This window comes from Pteronotus mesoamericanus, unplaced genomic scaffold (assembly GCF_021234165.1).
Source record: "Pteronotus mesoamericanus isolate MK-2021 breed Mesoamerican mustached bat unplaced genomic scaffold, CSHL_Meso_final scaffold_408, whole genome shotgun sequence".
NCBI classification, from domain to species: domain Eukaryota; kingdom Metazoa; phylum Chordata; class Mammalia; order Chiroptera; family Mormoopidae; genus Pteronotus; species Pteronotus mesoamericanus.
Window position 1 is genome coordinate 1,685,737 of NW_026555315.1, and position 25,222 is coordinate 1,710,958.

At 61.2% G+C, this 25,222-nt stretch overlaps 1 protein-coding gene across 5 annotated transcripts in view; it reads left to right on the forward strand.

Moving 5' to 3' along the window:
• The window catches only part of TBC1D16 (TBC1 domain family member 16), a 59,313-nt gene that overhangs the window by 18,429 nt on the left and 15,662 nt on the right, over positions 1–25,222 (forward strand). The gene's annotated exons all lie outside the window — the stretch shown is intronic.

A 25,222-nucleotide genomic window follows, 5' to 3' on the forward strand; every position in this document is an offset into this window, starting at 1 on the left:
CGAGAGGGACGCTGTCCGGTGCGGTGCCCACGGGCCGCAGGTGCCATCCAGCCCTGGGGATGTGGCTGCTGCGACTGAGCAACGGGATTTCGAATTTTAATCATCTTCAACGAATTTAACTTTTAACAGCCACGCGTGGGAGGGGGCTTCTGTGTGGACGGCGAGCCGTGCAGGCCCGGGGGGACCAGGCCGGAGGCGGGTGACCATGTCGTCACACCCAGCACAGAGCAGGCCCCAAAGGAAGGGGAAAGGCTAGCGAACAGGTGCCCCTACCCGCCCTCCCCCCCGCAGGTTTCACAGGGTAGGGACAGCGGAAGGCTCAGGTTACCGTGGGGCCCCAGGCAGAAGCCAGCGCAGAGGAGGAGGGACAGTCCCAGCCTGTCCCTGCCCGTCCCTGCCCGCGGGCTCCAGCCGGGCCACAGCCGGCCCTCTCCGCAGGGCACGAGGGGGATGTGAGTGGCCTCTGAGCGCTTTTTGCTCGCAGGAGGGAAAGTCTGTGACACCAGGACATCCTCCGCCGAGGCTGAGTTGTTAACGTCTGTCACCCTCCTGGCGTGGCAACCCTGCCCCTCCCTCCGACTGGAGGGGACAGGAAGGAGGCCCTGGGGGGGGTCCCAGCCTCTGAGAGGGACCCGGGACTCCCGAGCTCCGAACAGCAGGTCTGAGCACCTGAAACTGTCACTGCCGGGCGGCTGCCCTGAGGGACCCGGGGGGGTGTCTCCGGTCACCCCAGCCCCGTGGGCGCAGGGCCGGTGTGATGCTGCCAGACCCCTGCCGCCTCTGGCGGCTGCTCCTTTTCTGGACGACCACGTCAGGGCGGCGGGAGGGGGGTGGGTACCTACTCCAGAAATGAGTGGGGTGCGGGGTCCAGGGGCGGTGGCTGCCGCTCAGGAGAGGGGCGTGACCGCCCGCGCAGCCGGGTGTGAGCGGGGCGCTGAGGCGTGAGCAGGTCCCAGAGGGACAGGCGGTGGAGCAGCCAGGAACTGCGAGGGGTGGGGCAGCCTGGAGCGGGGGTGGGGGCCGGGGGGGTGCGTCCCCACCGTCCGGACCTCGGGGCGGCGCCTCGGAGCAGCCGAGCACTCAAGGCCAGCCCCCTGCCGCCCTCCGGGGCTCCCGGCAGCAGCAGCCTGGCAGCCGGCGAGCTGGCAGCGTCCAAAGATCTGTTGTTTGGGTTTGTTTGTGAGCCTGCAGCTGAGAGCCGAGATTTATTTCTTTAAAACAGCTCCTCCCCGACACCCTGCAATCTGTTCGGTGCTTCCTGAAGACGCGTCTCGTCTGTGTTTCTGTAGCACTCGGCGGGATCTGCGCTGGCATCTCTCCCTCCCCACCGGGTCCCCCCCAGTCACGGTGGCAGTCACCAGCTGCTCCCCAACCCTGGGCCCTGGCCCCTGGCCCTCGGGTGGCCGGGACCAGGGTTCCGAAGGAAAGGCGGCCAGCTGGTCCGAGCCCTGCGGACTGGCCCGCAGCCCCGGGCAGGCTGGACGCGCCCAGGAACCTCCCTGCCAGGCCAGGAAGCCAGGCGGTGCCCGGAGCCAGGACGGCCCTTTGCTGTCCCCGTCAGCGCCGGGAGCTCGTTAGGAGGCGGCGGCGGCCCCTGGCCGCAGGAGCTCGGAGGGGCTGCCGGAGAAGCGGGGCTGGGCCTTGCAGCACCCTGCCCTTCGGTGTCAGACGCGGGGCGGCTGCTTGGCCCACAGGTGCTGCCTGGAGCGAGAAGGGGCCCGGCGTGCTCGCGATCAGACCCGCCTTGGGAACCGGAGCCCCGCCCGTGATCCCCGAGGGCCTGGCCCCGGCAGGGCGTTTGCCCTCCTAGGCCTCCGTGCCCTCACCTGTGAAATGGGCCCATGTGAGGGTTAAGGGGTGCTGTGTAACGGTGGTTACGTGTCCTTTCTGCCTTTGTCCAAACCTGTGGAACCCACGACAGAGTGGACCCTGATGGGCACTATGCACTTCAGTTATTTTTTAATAAAGTTTTTATTTATTTATTCTTAGAGAGAGGGGAAGGCGAGGAGAGAGAGAGGAAGAGACACATCAATGTGTGGTTGCTTCTTGCGGACCCTCTGCTGGGGACCTGACCTGCAACCCAGGCCTGTGCCCTGACTGGGAATTGAACCTGCAGCCCTTGGGTTTGCAGGCTGGTGCTGAATCCACTGAGCCCCACCAGCCAGGACTGGACTTCAGCCATTGACAGCACTGTATTGATATTGGCTCATCAATTACAGCAAACGCACCAGGCGAATAAAAAACTGTGTGTGTGTGGAGGGGGCTCTCCAGGAACTCTCTGTGCCTTCTGCTTGATTTTTCTGTAAACCTAGAACTGCTCTAAAAATTAAAGTCTTAAAAAAGGCACCCTCAGCTCCTGAGCTGCACAGCGCAAACAGAAGCCGAGGCCACGCTGCCAACTGGTCTAGACCGGCACCGCCCGGCCAGAGTGCCCCGCGAGCCACAGATGCGAGTCACAATTGTCTGGTAGTTGCGTCTTTGAAAACTTTACACAACTGTGAAGTCACAGGAAGTTGCAGAAGACGCATGGGGAAGTCCCGTGCACCCTTCGCCCAGCCTCTCTCGGTGGCCGCATCCTGCACGCAGAAGCTTGCCGCCTGCACGGCAAGCTTCTGTGCAGCCCAGGCCCCATGCCTGCCGGTTCAACCGAGCTGGATCAGAAATACTTGGAAACAAAAAGCTTACGTTGTTGCTGACGCTTACTGTGTAGCCAGGCCCACTCTGCGCCAAACGTGTATAGGCTTTTTTTCTTGTCCTCGGTCCCTAAACAATACAATATAACAACTATTTGCACGGTATTTACATTGTGCCAGATCTTATAAGTAATCTAGAGCTGATTCAAAGTGTACAGGAGGGGACCTGGTTGGGTGGCTCCGTTGGCTGGAGCATCATCCTGATACATCGAGGCTGCAGGTTTGCTCCCCAGTCAGGGCACATGCAAAAATCAATCAATGACACATCAATTAGTGGGACAACGGATGGATAGATGGTTCTCTCTCTCTTCCTCTCAAAACAATAACCAAAAACCTTTTAAAAAGTATACAGGAAGATGTGTGTAGGTTATTTGCAAATACTGTTCCGTTTATATGAGGTCCCAGAGCACCCGTGGATTGTGGCATTTGAGGGGTCCGGGAACCGGCCCCCTGCAGACATGATGAAGTGCGTGTACAGAGTCCCATGCAGGCGTTAGCTTTGTGTGACCACCGCCGTCACCACACAGCTCCCGTGGGCTCCCCCTCGTAGTTTCCTCTAAGTCCTTGTCCCCAGCCCTCACCCCAGCACGCCCTACTGTATCCTCCACGTGTGTGAGACGTTCCCAGGGATGGGACTGTACACCGTGTCCACCTATGCGACTGGCTCTTTTCACGCGGTGTGACCCCCATGAGCTTCACTCCGCGGCGTGCACGTACCAGCGTGTGTAACCGCCCGGCCCTCCAAGGGCGCCACAGGCTCGGCCCGGTCAGGGGCTTGTGGACGCAGCCGCTGGGAACATTCCTGCGCGGGGTTTCCTGCGAACACAGCCTTCCCTTCCCCAGGGCCATCCCCGGCTGTGCAGCTGCCAGTCACATTGGCGGTGACAAAAGACATGGTCGACCTGTTTCCGGAGCAGCTGCCCCTCCCCCATGGTCACCAGCATGAGGGAGTGACCCACTTTCTCTGCGCCTTCGCCAGCGTCGGGCGGGGTTACTTTTTGGGGCCATTCCCACACGGGTGTCGGGTCGCTCGGCGAGGTTTCAGTTTCCATTTTGCTGTGATGCTGAGCATCTTTTCATGCGTTTATTTGTCATCCATGTGTCCTCTTTGGTGAAATGTCTCTTCATGCCTTTTACTCGTATTCTAACGGGGTTTTTCTTGGGAACTGCTGTATTTTTGAGAGTTCTTTATGTAATTCTAGATCCTCGGCTTGTGTTGCGTCTGATTTTGCAAGTGTTTCTCGCGGCCTGCGGCCCTCCTCTCTGGCTCCTCGCCGGGTCTTCCCCAGGCGGAACGACTTCAATTTTGATGATGCCCCACTTGTCACTCTTCCCCGTAGGCATCTTGCTTTTGGTGTCGAGTGTTCAGAACTCCTAGCCTTGCCCTGGCTCCCAAAGACGGTCTCCTGTGTTGCTTTCCTAAAACTTTTCCAGTCGTACATTGGAGGCCATGGCGCACCCTGAGTTAATTTTCACACGAGGACTGAGGTTCAGGCGGCGCTTCGTCCTCTCGCCCGTGGGCGCCCGACCGCCCCGGCCGTGTGTTGAGAAACTGTCCCTCCTTTGAGGTGTTTGTGCATCTTTGTCAAAAATCAGTTCGCCTAATAGCTGAGCGGGTCTCATAGCCACATTTTAAAGATTTTATTTGTTTATTTTTAGAGAGAGGGGAAGGGAAGGAGAGAAGGAGAGAAATATGGATCAGTTGCCTCTTGCGCGCCCCCAGCCGGGAACCTGGCCCTCAACCCCGGCCTGCGCCCCGACCGGGAATCGAACCTGCGACCTTTCGCTTTACAGGATGATGCCCAACCCACACCGGTCAGGCAGCGACACTTTTAAAAGTAAAAAAAAGGAGACGCGCAAAATTAACTTTAATAATCGCATAAACCTAAGATGTCACCTCTTTACCATGCGGTCGACATTTTAAAAGCTGCTGATGAGAGGGCTCCGCGTCCATGTCTGCCAAGTCTCAGGAATCCACGTGCGCCTTCCCTGGGACCCGCCACGCGCCCGGTGTGGGTCCACGGGTGGCGGGGCCGGCTCGGCCAGCTCATGCCTGTGCAGGCTGGCGTCCGGCCCTTTTCTAACGTCCTCTCTCACCCTCTTCTCCTGATCTCCCCACCTCCTTTGTCCTTGACGGGAGGGCGGTGTCCGGGGCGGGGGGTTGGGAGAGTGTCCTGCTGCGCCGACCCCTCCCTGGCTCTGAGCATGAACTCCTGGAGTCAGCGGCCAAGTGTGAAAAGGAAGCAAGACGCCAAGGAGACACCTGGCAGGTCTTCTGGAAATCAGGCTGTTTGTTGTTGACGGCTCTCCGGGGGCCCAGCCCCTGGCCGACAGCTTCCCACAGAGTGGTCAGGACAGGCAGGAAACGTGCACCCTCACCCCTCGCCCCCCACCGCCCCGGGAAACGGAAAGAAGCAGCTCGGCCTCCCCGAGAGGCGGCGCTCCCTGGGGACCAGCGCGCCGGCTGCGGGGGGGATGTCGAGGACAGGCAGACGAGGCTGCTGTTGCTCCCAAACCACAACGCCCCCTCTGGGGACCCCTGATGCAACTCTTGCGGCTGTTGCACGGGCCGCGGGATGCTCTCCGGCTGCGCCGCCCCCTGGCACCGAGCCCCAGCTCTTGCATCAGCAGCCCTGGCCGAGGCCCACGTGGCCTTCCTTCCGAGAGCCCCGAGCGTGAGGTCACAGGCGGCAAGACGGGGCGCACGCCCCGCCCCAGGAGATCCATGCCTGGCTGTTGCAATGTAACCCAAAACCTGATGAAATCGCCCTGAGAGAGCGGGGGTGACCTCTGTCTTTGATCCCGCCTCTCTGGACGCACGTCTGTTTGTTCCTTCCCAGCCGAGTAAAGAGAAGAGGCGTTGTCACCTGGCGTCTTCCCTTCAGGTCGCCCCGCAGCCCCTACACGCCCGTGAACGGCGGGGGCACAGGGCTCCCCGCGGCCGCTCCGCCGGCACTGAGAGCAGTGTCCTCACTTTCGGGAGCCTGGTTCCCCGGACGGTGAAGGCCCAGCCGCGCGGGCCACTCCTGACTGCCGCCCTTGGCCAGCCGGGGCCGCGGGAAGCAGGCCTGCACTCTGGGCCAGCAGGTGGCCTGGAGCGTGTTCCCGGCCTCCTGGCAGCAGGCGGTGACACAGAGCGTCCCTGAGGGTGGGACCCTGGGGCCCGGGCCCCGGTCACTTACCCAGCTACTTCGCTTATGGCCCCTGCAAGTCACCCCTGCTTTGCCTCCCTTTCCCCTCCGTGGGGTGGGCCAGGGGCCACGCACGCCCACAGGGTCATCCGGGGGAGCTGCCCCTGACCCCTGTGCCCGTGCCTGGGCGCGAGCCCCGACCGGCGCGGCCCGCGGCCCCGGGAGAGGAGGCATCGAGGGCTTCGGTGGGCACAGCCGCCTGTTACAGCGCGTCTGCTGGGTTCCGACAGGGGCGCAGGCCCTCCAGGCGAGGGGGCCTTTCTGGGAGAGCTTCGGGGACCGAGGGGGTGACAGGAAGGAGGCGCCTGCCCGGGCCGGGACAACAAGGCAGTGAGGGGTTGGAGTGGAAACGTTCTGGAAGGAGGCAGAGTGGCTCTCGGGGGTCCCGGGAGAGGAGACCCAGCCACCGTGGCGATGGGGGAAGGGGCGGGGACGGGGACCCCGGAGGTCGCTGTGGCCTCGCGCAGGAGCCTGGGGCTGGCGGTGCGGGCGGCCCTGTGCATGGTGGAGGCATCAGGACCTGTCTGCTTCTGTAAATATTTAAACACCGGGAGGATTATTTTTGGAAGCTACGGTCTCTCCGAGCCTGGCGGGCTGCCGGGCAGGGTGTCGGGTGACAGACGGCGCGCTTCGTGCTGCAGTGCTCTGCGTGGTCGCCGTCCCAGCGGCCACACCGAGGCGGGGGTCAGGGACCCCCTCCTGGGGGAGCATGGTCCGACAGAGGCATCTAGGCTGTCACCTTCGGGGCAACGCCGACGGGACAAGCGTGGGCCTCAGTCTCCGGAGTTTCCTGACGGCGGTCGGGAGTGACAGCTCCCTGAGCTTCCAAACCGCACGCGGTGGAGCTCCCGGCCAGAGCAGCGGCCCCCCGGGGGGTCTCCGCGCCCCAGGAGCCCCGCCTGGGGTGAAAGGGCGCATTGTGTGTCCCCCGCGCGGCAAGCCGGCAGAGAGGCGTCTTTGTCGGGCCCACCGGCAGACGTGCAGAGGCCCGCGCCTCACGGGCGGGCGTGGCCCTGGGCCGCCGGGGTGGGCACAGGGCGCCGACCGACCGGGGTCCGCCCAGCCCCGCTTCCTGAGAAGGGACGCCCGTCTCCTCTAGGCCCAGAGCCCGTGTCTGGCGTGGCGGTCCTGCCACACCTCCGCGAAAGACGTGGCGGCTGCAGTCCCCACCTCTGAGCTCCATTTGCTGGAGGTGGCACCTCGGGAGGAGGGAGCCCCATGTGCCCAGCAGATGGCAGGCTTCCCTCAGACCAGCCTGGGGCGTTCATTGCCCCTGCCGGGCCCACAGGCCTCCTGCGGCCCCCTTCCCCAGGGCACCCCCTCAGCTGCTCAGGGCCAAGGGCCACCCAGAGAAGGAAGCCCCACCTGCCCCGGGGGGCCCACTTGTCCTCTCTCACCCCCACTGCCTGCTGCCAGGCTGGGCTTCTTTTCCCAGCGGGATGTGAACTGGCCGGCGCCTAACACGGGGCCAGCCGTGGGGCTGGCCGGCTATGGGCTGCGGGGCGGGGGGCTGCAGGGCAGGGGGTGCAGGCTCCAGCCCCAGCCAGGCTCCCCGGGCCGCGACACCCCGGCTGCTCCCTCCCTGTGTCCCTTCTCCATTGTCAGCTGAGCACTGACTCCCCAGACTTTCTGCCTCCTCTCCAGGCACCCGGTGGAGAGTTGCCGGCATGCCCAGCCCTCCTTGGCCCTGCCACGGCCTCCCCAGAGACCAGACAGGCCTCCCTGGGCCTGGCCTCCGGCCCCAGAGCAGAGGTGCCCCGCTGGGGTCAGACCCCGGACGGGGCAGGGGCGGCCCGCGTCAGCTGGACCCTGGGACCCCATGACACAGCCTGGTTCCTGTTCTTCTCACTCCACGGCGTGACCATGCAGACCCCTAGCACAGCCCAACTGAGCCTCAGGGTGGCCTTGTCTGGGGTGCACTTTGCTGGGCCCCCTACTTTCAAAAAAGATGATAATGATTAGTAGATAGCGAAGACGTGGCCAGTGGAGACATGTTAGGAATAAGGGGCCACCCCCCAAAGGATGGAAGGCAGGGACTGAAAAGATCTGTGCACACCTGTGTCCCCGGCAGCCAGAGGTGGGGGCAGCCACGCGTCAGTGGGAGGATCAGGGACAGACGAAGCGACCGAAGGAGCCCAGACACCCACGACAGCCGGGATGGGCCCGGAGAGCGCTGTGCTCAGGGACACAGCCAGACACGGAGGGCAAATCCTGCGCGGCCCCACGCCTGTCCGGTCGTAGACAGAACGTGGGCGGGGCAGGTGCGCGTTGGGTGGGGACGGAGTTCCCCATGGACGAGAGGAGAGACCGTGGTGACGGCCACCCAGCGATGGGAACGCGCTTCACGCCGCTGGGTTGCGCTTTTAAGAAGGCTCAAGAGGTGAATGTTAAATTATGTGTTTTTGCCACAATAGAAAGGAGACAGAGGAGGAAGAGGAAGGTGAGGCCAGGGCTCCCCTCCAGCCTGAGGGCCCGCTTGTCTGGGCCCCGCAGGCCTGGGCAGACCGTCCCCGCTCCAGCCCCACGCGCCAGGGGAGCTCGCCGATGCGCCCAGCCGGCTCGCTGCGGCCGCCCTCTGCCCTCTGCCCTCTGCGCGGGAAGGCCCGTGCGGCCGGCTGCCGTGCCCTGGCCCGAGGCTAGCCACGTGCTCTCGCTGGCCCGGGCACGGGGACCCCCCTGCCCTCCCACTGAATTGAAAGCAGCAGCAAGCACACACTGCGGTCAGGCCCTGAGCTCTCATTCTTCCCGGAGACCCTGGCATGCGGGGAGCTCCCAGGGCCGGGTCAAGGTCCGGGCCAGCCTTCTCTGGAACCTGGAGAAACAGACCCTCCACTGTCTTCTGGGAGTTGGGACATGAGGGTGCCCCCTCCGGGTAAGGGTGCCGGGCCTGTCGCTGACAGGAGGCACCCACCGGCCTGGGCTCCCCCAGGAGCCGGGGTATCGACCGGGGCGCCTTGACCCCCCACGGCGGCCAGCACCAGGGTCGGCCAGTCTTGTCGGGGAGGGGCTGGCTGGCTGCGCCTGCCCGGATGGCGCAGAGGGGCCCCTCTGCAGCCCCCAGAACCCTCTGTCAGGGGCATTGCCTGATGAGATTGACCGTGGCCAGTGTCTTCTGGTCAGTTTTTCTATTTTAATGAGGATCCTAGAGCCTTCCTGGCGTGCGGCGAGGCACGCGTAGGGTGCCCGGCTCAAAGGACAACGTTAGTGGCCTGTTTCCTTGTCCCCCGCTCCCATTTGCGGGCAGGACCCAGCTAGCAGCCACGCGGTGAGGCTGAGCTTGGGGCCCAGCCCGCCCTCCTGTTGCCGCGGAGCAAAGCAGCGGGGGCTGGGGTGCATTTAGCGGCTGAGGCCGGGGGCCAAAGCCCACTGCCCAGAGGGCACGCCTGCCTTCTCAAGAGCAGGGACCAGAGGCAAAGTCCAGGGCTCCAGGGACAGTTAATTGACACGTGGTCTTCGAGTTTGGAGGGTGCTCGGGTGCAGATCAGCCAAAAATGGCTCTGAAAGGCCAGTGACCCTGAGGACTTAGGGTCGCCCAGAGGAGACCTCAGGCTGCCCTGGGCCCAATGCTGGGGTCATCCGTCCGTTCTCGGGTGGCCCAGCCGCAGCCCAGTCCCTGATGACTCAGCACCCGCCACTCTGCTCGTCCCCCAGAGAGGGAGCAGCCCCGCCTACGCGGGGCAAGCCTGTGGCACAGTTCTGAGCTCTGCCAAGGCCCTCGCTGCGCCTGGGAAGGGCCAGCAAAGGCCGCGCTGCCGGCTCCCGCGCCGTGGCCAGCCTCGTGTTTATCTGGGGGCCTCTCCGTCACTCGGATAAGGCTCGAGGCCCCTGGCAGCATCCCTCCAGCTCGTCCTGCTCTTGAAGCTTGAGCGTGGGTGGCCGGTCCGAGGCGACGCGGGCAGCGCACCCGCGGAAGGCGCGAGCGCCCGGGAGTCGGCCCAGAGGGACTCCGCTGCAGCCGGCGGACGGGCGGAGTCCGTTCCTGGGCTCGATGAGGCGTTTCCGCGGGAAAGCGGGCTGCTTCCGAGGGCCTGTGCGGCCCCCCACCTGGGGTCTCCGGCCGGACGGTTCACACGGCGCGCTGACCCGGAGTCCCAGGTCCTGTGCCCGACAGTGGGAAGAGTCCCTGCTCACTGCCCCTGCTATTTTGTTTTCTAACTTAAAAAATGTCCTTTGGGGAAACGGTTTTCTCTCTTATTGATTGAAAGGCTTTTCCGCAGTGGGGCTGGGGGTGCTGGGTCCCCAGAAAGGGCCTGGGGTGGGGAGGCAGGTGCGGGAGACGTGGGTGGCACCCGCCAGCCCGTCCAGACCCCGAGAGCCACGCCGCGTCGAGGACAGGCCAGGACGGACTCCACTGCGCTCGTCAGAACTGGGCTCCGATTCTGCACGGCGGTCACTGACGGGGCGAGTGGGCCCACTGAGGTTTGCCTGGGGCCGCTTAGTGGGAGGGCTGACGTCCCACACATAGAACCTTCCAGAAAAGCCCCCTTCGCCCCTAGAGTTAATGATTTGGGCTTTTCCCCTTCGGGGCGCGAGTGGTTTGCTGAGCTGCTGATGTGTGCTGGCAGAACTCTCTGGAACACAACAGTTTAAATTCACCAGGAGAAGCCCGGGCCAGCTGAGCAGGGTGCAGGCGGCTGTGTGGGTGTGGCTTCTGGCCACCGGGCAGATCCGCGGCCAGGCGGACCCCGCCGCACCCCTGGGGAACAGGCTGATGGAGCCGAGCGGGGGCGGGGGCATGCACGTAACGCACAGCTCTCTCCACCGGACCGGGAGGAACCGTTTCCAGTTTGGGCAAACCGGCCACAGGTGCTGCCGAAGCCGGGGGCACAGCCTGTGGGCCAGTGTGACTTCTCCAGGTGACACTGGTTTTGTTTCGCGATTTTGGAAAGAACCGGAAGGGCTGGGCAAACGCCCGCCTCAGAGGAGCCGGGCCGGGAGCCAGGCCAGCGCCTCCCGCACAGGTGTCACAGCAAACAGTCAGAGCAAAAAACACAGAGGCCACAGGACATGTGTGACATGCCCCCTCCACGCCGGTCCCAACGCTGGGGGCTGGGACCCCAGGGGACACTCCTGTCCTTTCAGCCTGGGCCTGGACAGGAGTAGAGGGTCATACACACACAGACACATGCCACACAACACATGTGGCACCCGTGCTCATGCATGCACATGTGCACACAGACACATCATGCAACACAACACACATGCAACACATGTAAACACACCACGACACACCACATGTGTGCACAGACATGTCACATGGCGTGTGCACGCGCACAAACACACCATTACAGACAAAACACATGCACACACGTGCATAAACATGCCACACACGTATGCAGACCATGTCAGAAATACACACGCACATGCTCACATGCGCACCACACACAATAACATACTCACATGCACATACTCATACACATACAAACACAAACATCACACAACACATAATACACATATGTACATGTGCACATGCCATGCAACACATTCCCGCACACACTCATGACATGCACGGCCACACACAAATGTGCCACACAAACACACATGATGCACGCACACACGTGCCCCAGTTGGAAGAGAGGGACCAGCACCTCTCACTCTCCTCGTGCCGTTCAGTCTTTCCTCTGCATCCGCGTGTTACGTGCATCACGTCAGGGTCCTGCGCGGCCTCGCTCCTCGGGGCGTGCAGCCTCCCTTGGATCGCACATGGGCAGCCATCCAGGACCTCGGGGTCCGGAGCCCGCGCACCTCCCACGCTCTCCTGGAAGGACACGGACTAAAGGCTCCAGGAAGGGCAGGTCCTGCCTGCTTGTGGCGGCTGCAGTGGCAGGGGTCCTGCTCCCTCTCGTTGAACCCCCTTGCTCTCATGGACGCCCTTCGCCCGAGAACCGGCTGGGGCAGCGCCCGGGGCCCTCCGGGGGAGCAAGGCTGCGGTCGCAAAGCGGGGAGCAGCCTTGCCCCCCGGGCCCTACCCCTTTCTGCCTCGCTCTCTGAGAGAGCGACGGCTCGTGGTCACCAGGCGCCTGTTTATTCTGTTTTAAAAATAGCCATCCTCAAAGAAGCACCCCCCCCCCCGCAAAGCCGTGCTGGGGCGCGTCCCCCGGGGGTCGGGTTGGGGCCACGACCCACATAGCTGCTCCCGTGTGACCGTTCCTGGCTGGAGGCCCTGGCCGGTCTGGCAATGGTGCGGGCCGCAGTGCCAGCCCGGCCTGGTCCTGACCCTCCGTTGCCCACAGCAGAGGAGCCTGGGCCCCACCTCCTGCCGGGGGCCCTCCGTGGACACCAGATATATCCCAGATGGCTCTCCTCCCAGGCTGCTGCGGGGAGGGAGCCGGGGACACGGCCGCGGGGACCATGGGATGAGAGGGGACAGCTGGCCTCGAGCCCAGCTCCTCCCAGCGGTCGTGAGAAGCACAGCCCAGGCCGAGTGCGGACGGCGCCGGCCCACCCCTGCCCAGCGGAGGGCCTCTGACCGGGCCTGGCTGCGGGCTTCTCCCTCGCCCAGGCCTTCCTGCTGACAGAACAGTGACGTCCCCCCTGAAGACAGGACACAGGGCTCAGCGTGCCCTCCTGCAGGGTCCAGGTTGTCAGGCCTTTCCTGGTGAGTGGAGGCCCCGCAGGAACTTGGTCTCCTAGATTAAACCCGTAGTGGCTCCGCCCTTTAAGAAGCAACGAGGAGTCGGGATCTGGGCTCCGGGCCGGCTGACCCACCCCTCACTGTTCACCCTTCAAAGCCCCGAGCCGCCACCCTGAGCCCCTGCTTTCCGGCCAGGGCGGCTTTTGTCCTCTCCCATTTGTCTTTTCTGATGGGGGCCTCGGGGGGAACTTCACTGCGATGCTCTTCGTGCAGGGGCAGAGCATCTGAAAGCGGGGTCTACGCCACCGCTGACCGCCGTGGCGAGGCCAGGGCGCAGGGGCGGCTCTGCTCCCGCGCTCTGGTTGGACGCTCCGGCCGGGGGGCCTCTGTCTTGGAGGAGGAGCAGAGATGTCCTTGCGCGTGCAAAGGGAGCGTCGGCCCTCGACAGGACGCTCATGCCCAGCGCATCCAAGAGATGCGGGGTCTGGGGCCAGGGCGCAGGGGGAGGGAGGGCACAGGCCACAGCGGGGGTCGGGGACCAGCCGCCTGCCTCCCTTGCGGGGCCGCAGTGCTGGCTCCCGCAGGTGCTCCCCGGTGGCTTGAGGTCCCCGATCTGCGCCCCCACACACTTGACAGATGGCACATGCCGGTGCCGTCAGACCAGACTCCGGTCGCAACATTTCAAAGAAGAAATCAGCCATTCCAGAGAGCAAAGGCTTTGGTGGGGAAACCTCATTTTCTATAACCTTTTTGCTTTCCATTTAAATTAAGCTTGGCCAAGTAGGTCCGGCAGTGACGGAGGCTCCTAATTTGGTCCCCCTTGACCTCTGCAGCCTTGATTGGCAGCTCGTTGCAGGGCTGGAAGCGGTGCGTTTGGGTTGGGGGAGCAGGACAGATGCCCGAGGACAGCTGTGTGTCCCCGAGGGCCCGGGCAGCGGGGGGCGACTGTGCAATTAGAGAGGTCTTCACACAGAAAGTTAATTAGCTACTAAAGAGCATTTAGCACAGGGTACGGCGAGAGGTGCCCGCCTGAGCGCGAGCAGGGATCGATGCAAAGCAGCCGCTGACAGGGAGGGCCGTCCGGCCGCGGGCGCGCGCCCTCCGGTCCGACGCAGCGCGGCGGTCTCCGGTGTGGGGCGGGCGTTCCCGGGAGGGGTGAGGGGCAGGACCCGAGCGCGGCCCACCGGATGGGCTGTCCCGCGTCCCCAGGAGCTGTCCCCTCTGAGAGTGGGGCCAGCAATTCTGGGACCGGTGGCCGATGCCCCCTGCACAGTCTGACCGGCCCCAAAGTGGCCACCCTGCCTCCCACGCACCGCCTGGCGTCCCCGTCTTAAAAATTAGCGACCGGTATCTCCATATATGTCCTGAGTCAAAATTCCTGAGTTGAACCGTGTCCCCGAAACTTACATCCTCCCCAGAACCTCAGAATGGGATCTCACTGGGAAGGGTCTTGGCAGGTGTGAGTGAGGATCAAGAGACGGTCGTCCTGGAGGAGGGCGGGCCCCAAATCCAGTGAGTGTCCCTGTGAGAGACAGAAAAGGACACGGGACATGGAGGAGGCCACCTGAGGAGGAAGCTGAGCTCGCAGCGACCAGGCTGCAAGCCCAGGAGCGCCAAGGCCCCAGCAGCCACCAGACGCTGGGCGGGGCGGGAAGGGCTCTGCCCTGGACTTTGGAGGGAGCGCGGCCCCGTGGGCACCTTGGTTTTAGACTCCAGGCCTCCGGAGCTGTGACAGAATAAGCTTCTGAGCTTTTGAGGCCCCTTGTTTGTGGTCCTTGGTCACAGCAGCCTCGGACCACGGGCATGGGAGGCCCAGCGTGGGGGGAGGGCAGGGGCGGGGCAGAAGGAAGCCAGGGGCCCCGGGAAGGCGAGGGAGGCGTAGGGACAGACTTTGTTTTCTCACCGTCTGAGGACGGACTCGGGTGTGGCCGTTTGACCTCCTGGTTTCATTTCCCTTTTGAAACTGGTTTGCTCAGGTAATTTTTGTTTATGGAGGGTAGGTTTTTGCTTTGTCTTGTTTTCATTTGTTTTTGCCTTTGATGTTTTTAATGATGGGGGTTGTGTTCCTTTTTAATGATAAAAGCAACACCTACCTGCCCCAGAAATTTGGGAAAATAGGAGAAAGACAAAAGGAGGGGGCGGCCCCTACCTGGCCCTGCACCCCTCCCTCCCGGCCGTGGCCGGCAGCTGGGCCACTTCCTCCGGCCGCGTGTGCTTGTTCTTTGTTCTGTTTCTGGGGCCTCAGTCATTTGACGCAGTTGTAGACATGCTGTTTGGCTTCTTGATTGTTTTAAAAACGTAACTTTAGATTGGGTTACATTTGCTATACGCCAAAATACCTGTCAGGCGTATAAACCACGCAGCACAATAACAACAGGACGCCCAGCGCGGGGCGCGGCTCCGTGAACGGGGGCTGACCGGCCCCGCTCCCCTCCCGCCCCCGCCCCCCCTCGGCCCGGAATCCGGTCTCCGGAAGACATCCCTTTGTGGAATGCCGAATGCGTCATTTCCTTGCTCCCCGTGCAGGCTGTCCACATATGTGCACGCTTCCCAACCACACGCCCGCGAGTCCTGGGTGACTGTGAGCCTGACACACACGTCAGCGTCCTTTGCGGCCCTCTGTGCCGCAGCTGTGGCGTCCGGGGCTCTGCGGCTCGCCCCTCTGGGCGGCCGCGCAGCGCTCCGTGCGGCGAGGGCTCCCCAGATTACCCGCGCTCTCGCCTCTCGCCCTCCGGTTCGTTTTCGGAGCAGCTGTGGCAGCTCGCGGGGGGACGGGGGCGGGGCAACGGGGGCGGGGCAGACCCCTCGGGGGCGCGCCCGGGTGCGCGCGCGCTCAGCTCCGTAAGACGCGCCCGCCCTTTTCTGCGGCCTCCACTCCCACCGCCGGCTCGTGTGGTCTCGGTCCTGCCATTCCCCATCCCTGTCCGATCCTAAGTCCTTCCCAAGTTGGCGTGTCCGCTGAATGGCCAGCGGTTTTAATGCCGGTGTGACGTCCTCGTGGGTGGATCTACAATGGCGAACTGGACCATGCACCTCTTAAGGGCATTTCATAGTCTCTGATTTTCAGCTCGTCCTGAGACACAAGTCTGCACTTGGCGCCTATGTGGGTTCCCCAACAAAGACGGGAGTATCTGTTGTTCTTGGGGCACGTTGCCCACTGCTGCTTTAAAGGCTCAAACCTCAACTGTGGACAAATTCCCAGATGTGCACAAAGATATGAATACATGTGTACACACGTGTACCCATGGGGAGTCCCTGTATACACACATACAAGAGTCTGAGGGGTAAACGTGTGTGCGCACAGACCTCTGTGCGCACCCCGGTGTCCCTGAGACAGCCCAGGAGAGGGGGTGTGGCCAAGCGGGCATAGGAGCCAGACAGAGGCCGGAACGGGCGGCTGAACGCCCTGCGCAGACGCTGGCAGCAGAACGGGGCTGGGCTGTGGGGGGCTGTGCAGCTGTATAAACTCCCACGTTGCTGCGCATCTGGTGGGTAACAGGCACATTCCGGCTGAAGCAAGCTGCTGGGGAGGGCAGAGACCCCGCCGACCACTCACGCGGCCTCAGGCCGGAGGGGGTGCCTGATCCCCACCCCACACCCCCGCCCCCGGTTGGAAATAAGTCGCTGCTGCTGACACACCAGCTGGAAATCCATGTTCATTTGCATTTCTCTACGACTGTGGACTGTGTGTTGATTCGCTCTGTTTCTTCTTTTGTGAAGGCTTGGTCTTCAGCCCATTAACCTCCTGGGGTCTCTGATTTCTTAGAAGAGCCAATCAAAGAGAGAAAGGTGTCAGCCCCCCCTTGGAGGGTCCCCAAAGCCCCCTCCAGGGCCCCCCTGTGGGAGCCGTGTTCATGGAGACCGGGAGGCAAGAGACGCACCCTCCCCTGGCGCCTCCATCCCTTCGGCCAGCCCCGAGGGCTGACAGTCTGGTGGCGGCCTGGGGGTCTGCGAGCTCCGAGGTGGGGCGCCGGGCCAGGCCGGTGGGGAGAGGAGGAGAGCCTTGCCCGGCCCATCCTCCCCAGGCTGGCCACCAGCCATCCCGCTGCCACGGCATCCTCACTGAGCCCAGGGCGAGTGTCCCATGCCACTCGCGGCCCCCCTCCCAGCCTGCAGGACCGAGGGTGATGGCAGGCGCAGGTCCGGGCGGTCCCGGGAGGTCACACTGAGCGTCCCAGAGGCATGTGTGGAGGGACCTCTCTGCCGGAGGGACCCCGAGGCGGCTAACAGGACCCAGACTGGCTGAGAAGGGCCTGAACGCACCCAGCAGCGCCAAGCCCAGAGCTCGGAACCAGAAGGTCCTGGCTTCCAGCCCCGTCCCCCTCCCACCGCTGGGCTTCTCCGCAGTCCCCTCACTCTCTGCACCTCTGCGTCCTCCTTAGGACGAGGCATCGACTGGCTCTTTTTTTCTAAGGTGCTTCCGTGACCACATGCTTCTCCCGGCAGAGACCTCGGCCGCCTGCCCCCTGTAAGCCTGTCCCCATTTTCTTGTCCCTCCGGGAAGGGACAGTCCAGCCCGTCCGGCGCAGGGTTTGCGGGCCCCTTGGGTGCCCAGCGTCCTGGCCGTGAAGCCGAGAGAGAAGGCGAACCTGGGCAGCCGGCCTGAAGCGGGGGTTGTGAGATTTAATCAGATGCCTGAAGGGAACACCTAAATTTAGTCAAATTATTATTAGCATTTATCCCATTTTTAAATTGCCTGGGGGAACGTCACCGGGAAAGTTGGGAAACCACCAGCCTGGGTGGTGACAATTCTGTTTCAGCAGAGCCAGGGGACGTGTCGGGGACCACAGGGGTCCCGACCACCACGCGCCTGCCACCAGCGGTGGCCGCACCAGGAGCTGGAGGGTCCGGGAGGGGCGGGCGCCTCCAGTGGGGTCCGGCAGCCCTGGGGGTTTCCTGCACTGGCCGTGAGAAACCCTCAGGGAGCTGCGGTGGCCCTGGGCCTCACCCGCCGGTCAGCGCTGATCCCCCCAAGCCTGCTACGCGTCGCTTAGTTACCTAGCTTGGCCTCAACCTCTGCTGGCCCTGTAGCCGGGGGCGGGCTCTCCGGTGGCTGTGGAGCTCCCGGAAAGGCGTGCGGAGGAGGCGAACAGGGGCCCTTCCCTCTCCTGGTAACTCTGTGGGGTGGGGGTCCATCAGGCCGGAGGGCGACCGTTCAGGGCTGACAGTCCACTCCAGGTGCTTTTACAGAAAAACTACGCAGGGACAACGTGGCGCCTTCTCGGTGCGCGGGCTACCCCGGCCCACGAGAGGCCAAGCTGCTTCCTACCAAATGGCACCGAGGTGGCCGCGCATTGCGTGGTCCCACGGCAGCGAACGGGCAGCTGGCTCCCTCCGGGCATTCCCACCCCCCGCCCCCATCCCCCGCCCCGTCTTCTGTGAGCGGAAAGTGCAGAAAGGTGCTGGGTGGGGTGGGGCTGCTGCTTCCTGGTCCAAAGGGTCGCGTGACTGGCGGGAGCCCTGGGTGGGGGCTGACCCTGGGGCCCCCCGAGTTCATAATCTCAGCTGGGCGTTGGGGCAGGTGCGAACCTGCCCCACGCGGGTACAGGCTCTGCCAGGTCAGGGCCTTGCCAGGGCGCTCACGGGGACCTCGCCTCTGTCAGGGACCCACACTGGCCAGATCGGGGGCCGCTCCTCATTTTATGAGGGTCACACGGCACCTTCCAGGTTCGGCCCTGAATGGGCTGAGCGGGCACAGCTCAGGAGAGCACGTGGCCGCAGCAATAGCCTCTCCTATCGGTGTGGAGCTCCTGTGGACCCCGGGGGAAGGCGCGGCTCGGTGCTCGTCCTTCTGCCTTCGGGAAGCTCTCTGGGGCGGGGGTCCCGCGGAGGCAGTTCAAGGGCGCCGTCAGCCGGGCACGGAGCGGAGCCATGGGCCCTCCGCAGCCTGGTTCGGCAGCAGCTGGGCGTGGTCTCCAGGCTGTTGCTGCTATTAATTATTTTGCTTTATTTATTAGATGTACCCAGCGTCCCTTAGCCTCCAAGCATATTTGCAAATGCCTTCAGGGAAAAAGAAAAACAAATGATTCCTGCCATCAGAGTCTCCAGCCCGTAATGAATGCCGCCTTGTAATCACGTTCCGGGGAAGCCCGCCCGGCGGCCGCAGGCAGCCAGCACCTACCTGCTGAGCTGTTACAAATGGACGTGACGAACGAAGCTCGGAGGCTCGCGAACGCAGCCGGGCTGGTTAAGTAAAATTGCTCTTCGTTTCACTTAGAAACCGGACGATATCATTCTATTTGACTCAGGAAAAAACTAACCTGAAAACAGCACCCAAAGGGTGCCGCGCCCCCTCCTCCTGCGGGGCCTGCGCTGTTGCCATCCCGGCGCCCCTCCCCCCTCCCGCCCCCGCCCCCGCCCGACCGCGCCGCAAAGGAGCGAGGTTTGGCCTGGTTATCTTTTCCTAAATTGTGTCGGTAATAAACCTGAATAATGTGCCTGCTCCCTTCCTCCCGTGATTTACACTTTCCATAATTAGCCCTGTGCGAGCTCACGTGGCGTCAGGGACGTGCGACCGAGCGGACCGCCGGGTGAGGCGCTGTCCCCCGCTTGCGGGGCTGCAGGCGCGGGGGGCGGGGGGGGGCTGTGATTTATGTCCTGCTCGCCCATCTGCCCCCACCCGCGGCTGATGACGTCTCCGAGCTCCGCAACCGCAGGTTTTAGGGGCTGGAACAACGGAATCTTGGGGGCCCCTGCTCTGGCCCTCCATTCGGGGTCTCCGAAAGCGCGTCATGTGTACACTGTGGGCGGCGCTCGGCGCCATGGCCCGGGTTCAGCGCTCTGGCCGGCACTGACCGGCACCGGCACCGGCACCGGCACCAGGAGCTCACACAGCCCGCCTTCCCCGACCTTAGGCCTCCGCGGCCCCCGGGAGACAAGCGGCTCCAGCCCAGTGGGCGGACCGATCCAGCACGGTGTGCGCGGGCGCCTGCGTGTGCGCGCCCTCGCGTGTGTTCATTCTGGCCGCACGCCTTTGGCTCTGCCTGGACCGGTCAGCTCGGGATGCACTTCAGACACGGCTGGGATCTGGGCGCCTGATGAGGCCCCAGCAATGAGAGTCCAGCCACGGTCGCCTCCACCGCACAGAAGTTAAGGGGCAGAAGCGAGACTCCCCTTCTCGTCCATCCGCATCCCTGGGGGCCGAGGGCGCAAAGACGGCTGGGACGGCATCCCTGCAGGTGGCCCGCTGCGACGGCAGGCAGCTCAGATGCGGGAGGAGGGCTCAGGGCGGGGCGGGGGTCCGGAAGCAGGGTGCCCCCCGTCCGCGGGCGTCAGAGACCCAGCGGTGGAGGCCGCAGCCCCGCTCCAGCCCCTGCTCACCCCGTGCTCGCCTCCTGTTTAACCAAGCCCCAGAGAGGCCCCGCGGCAGCGTGCAGGGAGCATGGGAGGGGACAGTGTCTCCCCGAAGTCCCCTCACTCACTCGCGCAGGGCTCAGCGGGCGGCGGGGGTGAGGAGCCCAGAGCTAGCAGGGGAGGCGGCAGACGCGGGAAGGCTGAGGGCCGGGGTGTGGCTGGGGTCAGGAGCAGCAGGCGCTCGGGAGCCTGAATGTACAAGGGGTGACACGGGGTGACGGGGTGTTGGAAGGCCCAGGACGTCCTGCCTGGGTTGACTCTCCAGTAGCCAAGGGCAACGGCCGGGTTGGCCAGTCCCGCCCGAGGAGCAGGTCGGTCCTGCTCAGCCAGGTCCCTGCACACGTCCCCTCCCTCCCGCGCCCCGTTGCACAGACGGAGACTGAGGCCCAGCAGAGGTGGGGAACTGGCCTGAGGCTGCGTGGCGTGGGGGGCGGGGCAGCCAGGGTCCGTGCCAGCGCTGGCTGGCTCCACACCAGCGTGGGCGTGTTCCCTGCACCGTGTGCGCACATGTGTGCATTTGTGTTGTGAATGGCATTGTTCTCTTAATTTTGTTTTGGGATTGTTCATTGCTCGTGTATAGAAATGCAATTCGTTTTTGTATCTTGTGTCCGGCAACTACGGAATTCACGTGCTTGTTCTAGTAGGTTTTTCTGGTGCGGGTGTGAATTCCTGAGGCTGCTCCATGCCCAAGGTCATGACATCTGTGAACGGAGGTAGTTTCGTTTCTTCCTTTCCACCCTGGGTGCCTTTTACTTCTTTTCTTGCCTCACTGCCCGGAGCAGAACCTCCAGCCTCTGTGTAGAGCGGAGGCACAGGGAAGGTCCTTGTCCTGCTCCTGATCCCCGGGGCAAGGTTCCCGTGTTCGCCACCGTGGGGCTGTTGGCGGCGGGCTTCCCGAGCTGCCTTTTGTCGGGCTGAGGAAGTTTCTCTCTATCTTCAGTTGGGCAAGTGTTGCCATTATGAAAAGGTGTTGAGTTTTTGTCGCCGCTTTGCCCTCCGCAGTTGTTGAGGTGACTGTGTGGTTCGTGTCCTTCGCTCACCCGCCGGGTTACGCTGACAGACCTTGGCGTGCCGAGCCCACCTTGCTTTCCTGGTGCCGGTCCCCCTCGGTCACGGCGCATGATCCTTTTTACAAGTCGTTGGATTTGGTTTGCTAGCATTTCGTTGAGAATTTTGTGCCTCTAGTCGTAAGGGGTGCGCGTAAGGGCCCAGAATTCAAGTTCTTGTGACATCTTGAGTTTTGGGCATCAACAAGTGGCTTTATACAAAAAGTTAGCGTTTCCCCGGTTGCTCACGGTGCTGAGTGGCCTTCCATGCGGCCTTCGGAGGCTGGCGTCTTTCCCGTAACATAACGCCAGGCTGCCCGCGTATCGGTGGTTTGCTCGTGTCACTGAGTCATACTCCACTGTATGAGTGTCCCTCTGTTGGTTTCTCCGTTCACCAGTGAAAGACGCCTGTTCATTCTTGGTTTTGCAATTGTGAGTACAGCTGCTGCGACGTTCACACAGCCTCCGTGTGGGCACTTTTCACGTCTCTCGGATAAGCACCTACGAGTGGGATGTTTGACTTTACACCCTGTCACACTACCTCCCACGTCTCACCTTCCACTCCCTCGTCACCGTACGTCCCCAGCAGCGCTCCGCACCGTCTGTGTGTCATCTGCGGGTGGCCTGGCCATTCTGAGAGGTGCGCGGCGGGTCACGCCGTTTCTTCATACCCCGCTGTGGCTCCATTTACATTTCTCTCGTAGTCAACGAGGCCATGCTTGTTTGTCACCTTCTTTGGTGAAGCATCTTTTCAAATGTGTTGCCAGTTTCACAACTGTGTTGTTTGTTTTCTTATTGCTGAACTTGAGGATTCTTCATATGTTCTGGATACCAATTCCTGATCAGACGTGTTTTGCAAATATCTTTTCCCAGTCTGTGGCTTGTCTTTTTATTTTCTTAACAGTGCCTTTCAAAGAGCAGAAGTTTTTCATTTTAATGAAGTCCAAATTGCCCAATTGATCAGTTTTTTCCTTTTATGGGTCATGTTTCTGGCGTCATACCTAAGAAATCTTTGTCTAACAGGGCCATTGAGTTTTAAGAGTTCCCCGTACATGCTCCGGGCACATGTGTTTTATTGGACATGTGTGTTGTAAATATCGTCTCCGGGGCCGTGATTTGCACTTTTGTTTCCTTAATGCCATGTTTTGAAGAAAAGTATTTTTCATTTCCCACTCAGTTAACTAATCATTTCTTTTATGGTCTGTGTTTTTTGTGTTGTAAGGAACCTTGACTTATTCTAAGATCAAAAAGATTTTTTTCTTATGGGTTCTTTCAGAATTTTTAGTCTTAGGTATCACATCGAGGTCTGTGATCCATCCTGAGTCCATCTTTGTGTATAACGTGAGGAAAGGTAGATGTTACTTTGTCCCCCACGCAGATGCCCAGATACTCTAACACCATTTGTGGAAAACTTCCCTTTCTCTGTTGTACCTTTGTCAATAATCAGTTGTTCATATGTGTCTATGTCTGGACTCTGTTCTGTTCCATCAGTTTAAAAGTCTACCTTTTTACCAACACCAAGCTGCCTTGATCATTGGTTTCTAATAAATCTCAAAATCAAATAAGTCCTCCAACTTTCCTTTTTAAAAAAAAATATTTGCTTTGTTTATTCTAGGTATTTTGTATTTCCATATGAATTTTGGACTCAGCATGTCAATTTTCAGCGCCCCCCCCAAACCTGCTGGAATTTTGATTGGGATTGTGTTGAATATATAGATACATTTAGTAAGATTACTCTTACCAGTGTTGGCTGTGGGGATCCATGGATATGGTATACCTCTCCGTTCGTCTGAGTTTCCTTTCATTTCTCTCTGCCAGGAATTATGTTTTTCAGTATAAAGATCATGAATGTTACATGTTACACTTATTTCTAAGGGTTTTATGTAGGATGGGTTTTTTTTTTTTGCTACTATAATGGAATTTTAAAAATTTATTACATTTCCCAATTGTGTGTTGCTAGTCTTTAAAAATACCATGAACTTTTCTACATTAACCTTCAATCCTGCATCTTGCTAAATTCACGTATTAGTTCTCATGGTTGTCTTGTAAATTCCACATGATTTTTCCTGTAAACGACAACATCATACTCACAGAGGGATGGTTTTACCTCTTCTTTTCCCATCTGTACATACTTTATTTCCTTTTCTTGCCTTACACGGCACATCAGGAGCAGCTGTGGGGACAGCAGCCACATCCTTGTCCTGATTCAGAGGGAAACTATTCAGCCTCCTACCTGAGTATGGTGTTCGCTGGAGAGTGTTTGTAGGTGCCCTTATCGGTTCGAGGGGGCTCCCTTCTTCCTCATTTGCTGGCAGTTCTTACCGTGAATGAGTGTTAGATTTTTGTCAGTTGCTTTTTCTGCAGCAGTTCATGGATGTATTTGGCATGGACGGCTCTGGTTATTTTCTTAGGATCGATACCTAGAAATGAAAGTAAAGGGTCAAAATGTGTATGCGTTGTGAGCCTTTTGCGTCGTATTTCCAAATCGCTGTCCAGCGAACTCTAGCCAGGACGAGGCCCGTCAGCGGTGCCTGAGGACCTGATCACCCAAAGCCTTGCCCACAGGCGGTTTCATGATTTTTAAAATTACTGCCCATGTCACAGGCCTCCCCCAAGTGGCACATTGTTTCCATTTCCATCTATTTCATTTCTCTGGGCGTGAACATTTTATTGGTTATTGGCATTTAGTCTCAAGAGATTTGTTTTTTCTTGTCCTTTTGCCTTTTTTTTTTTTTTTTCCTGTTGGGCATTCATTTTCTTCTTTTTGCGTTGCATGCTTTTTTCACATTAAAGATGTTCATCCTTGTCTCGCGTGTGTGTTCTTTCACTTTTGTTTTCTTTTTTAGGAGACTTTGCCTTCTCAGTGCGGTTTTAGATTGACAGCAAAACCGAGCAGCAGGTGCCGGTCGCCCACGCCCCTGCCCCCTCCCCTGCACGGCCGCCCCGCGATCGCCCACCTGCCGCGGTGACGGCGCCCCCGCTGACACGTCCCCGTCCCCGGAGCCCCGCCCCCCCTCCGCCGTCCGCACTGGGGTCAGGCCGGTGGGGTCGTCCTGTGGGTTTGGGCAAACGCACGGTGGCAGGGACCCGCCAGCACAGGGTCACACGGGGCAGCCTCACTGCTGCACGCCCCCGCCCGCCCCGCCCCGCGCGGTTCAGCCCTCCCCCACCACGCGCCGCCGCCCCTGGCCTTTCCTGGCGCCAGGCTTTGCCTTTCCCGGAGTGAGATACACAGTCGGGGTCACAGAGCCTGCACCCTTCTCGGCCGCGCTGCTTTCACCTAGTGATGCGCATTGAGGTTTCCCCTGTCTTCTCAGGGCTCGGCCGTTCCCCTCTTAGCGCTGAATGATGTTCTGTTACCTGGACGGGCAGTAGCTGGTGTGTCCCTTCACCTACAGAAGGGCATCTTGGTTGCTTCCAAGTTCTGGCAGTTATGAGGGGCCACCAAAGGGCGACGTTTTCATCCCCCCACCCCCCACCAGCCACTGCGCACGCACCCAGCACCACCCTCCAGAGCCGGCTCGCCCTTCCCAACGCCACCTCCCGCTCGCCCCGGGGGCAGGCCAGGGGGTCCAGAAACCTGATCCGGGACAGAGACTCGCTCGCTCGGACAGTCCTGGGCGGAGACCCCTGTTCCGCTGCTGCGGCCGGGAGGACGGGCCGGGTCCCGGGCGGGGAAGGAGCCCCGCGGAGGCAGAGAGACAGAGGGACAGAGAGATGGAGGGACAGGCAGACGGAGAGGCGAGTGACAGGCCCCCACACACGCTTCCCCGCAGCAACTTGCCCCCAGGCCGGAGGCTGCGTAAGGCCGTTCCAGCTCCTTGGGGGAAAATCATGTGAATGAATCAATTGGTAAGTTAAGTGAAGACTCTGTGCCTGGGCTGTGGCTGGCACGGCTCCGTGGGTGGGAAGCCGTCCCCTCAAACCAAGGGGTCTCTGGTTCGGGTCGTGGCTGGCGCACCTGCTGGGCTGTGGGCTAGGTCCCCGGCCAGGGACACGTGGGAGGCAACTGGTGGATGTTTCCCTCCCTCTTTCTCTCTTCCTTTCCCTCTCTCTAAAAAGTAAACAAATACAATATAAAAAGAAAAAGACACTGTGCTTGGGCTAACCGCTCGAGTTCTGTCAGCCTGTCGTTCAGCTGGCTCAGGAGTCTCAGAACGAAGAAATACAAGAGCCAATCAATAAGTCGGGTTATTAGAAATGTTAAAACCTGGCCCCAAAACCTCTTCGACCTTAAGAATCACAACTCACTCATTGTGGAGGTGGCTCCCTCCCCACTCAAGCTTTTTCTGAAAGCAGAGGCTGACTGTATGTATCAGCTACCTATTGCTGTGTAACAAACGACTTCAAATGTTGCCGCTTAAA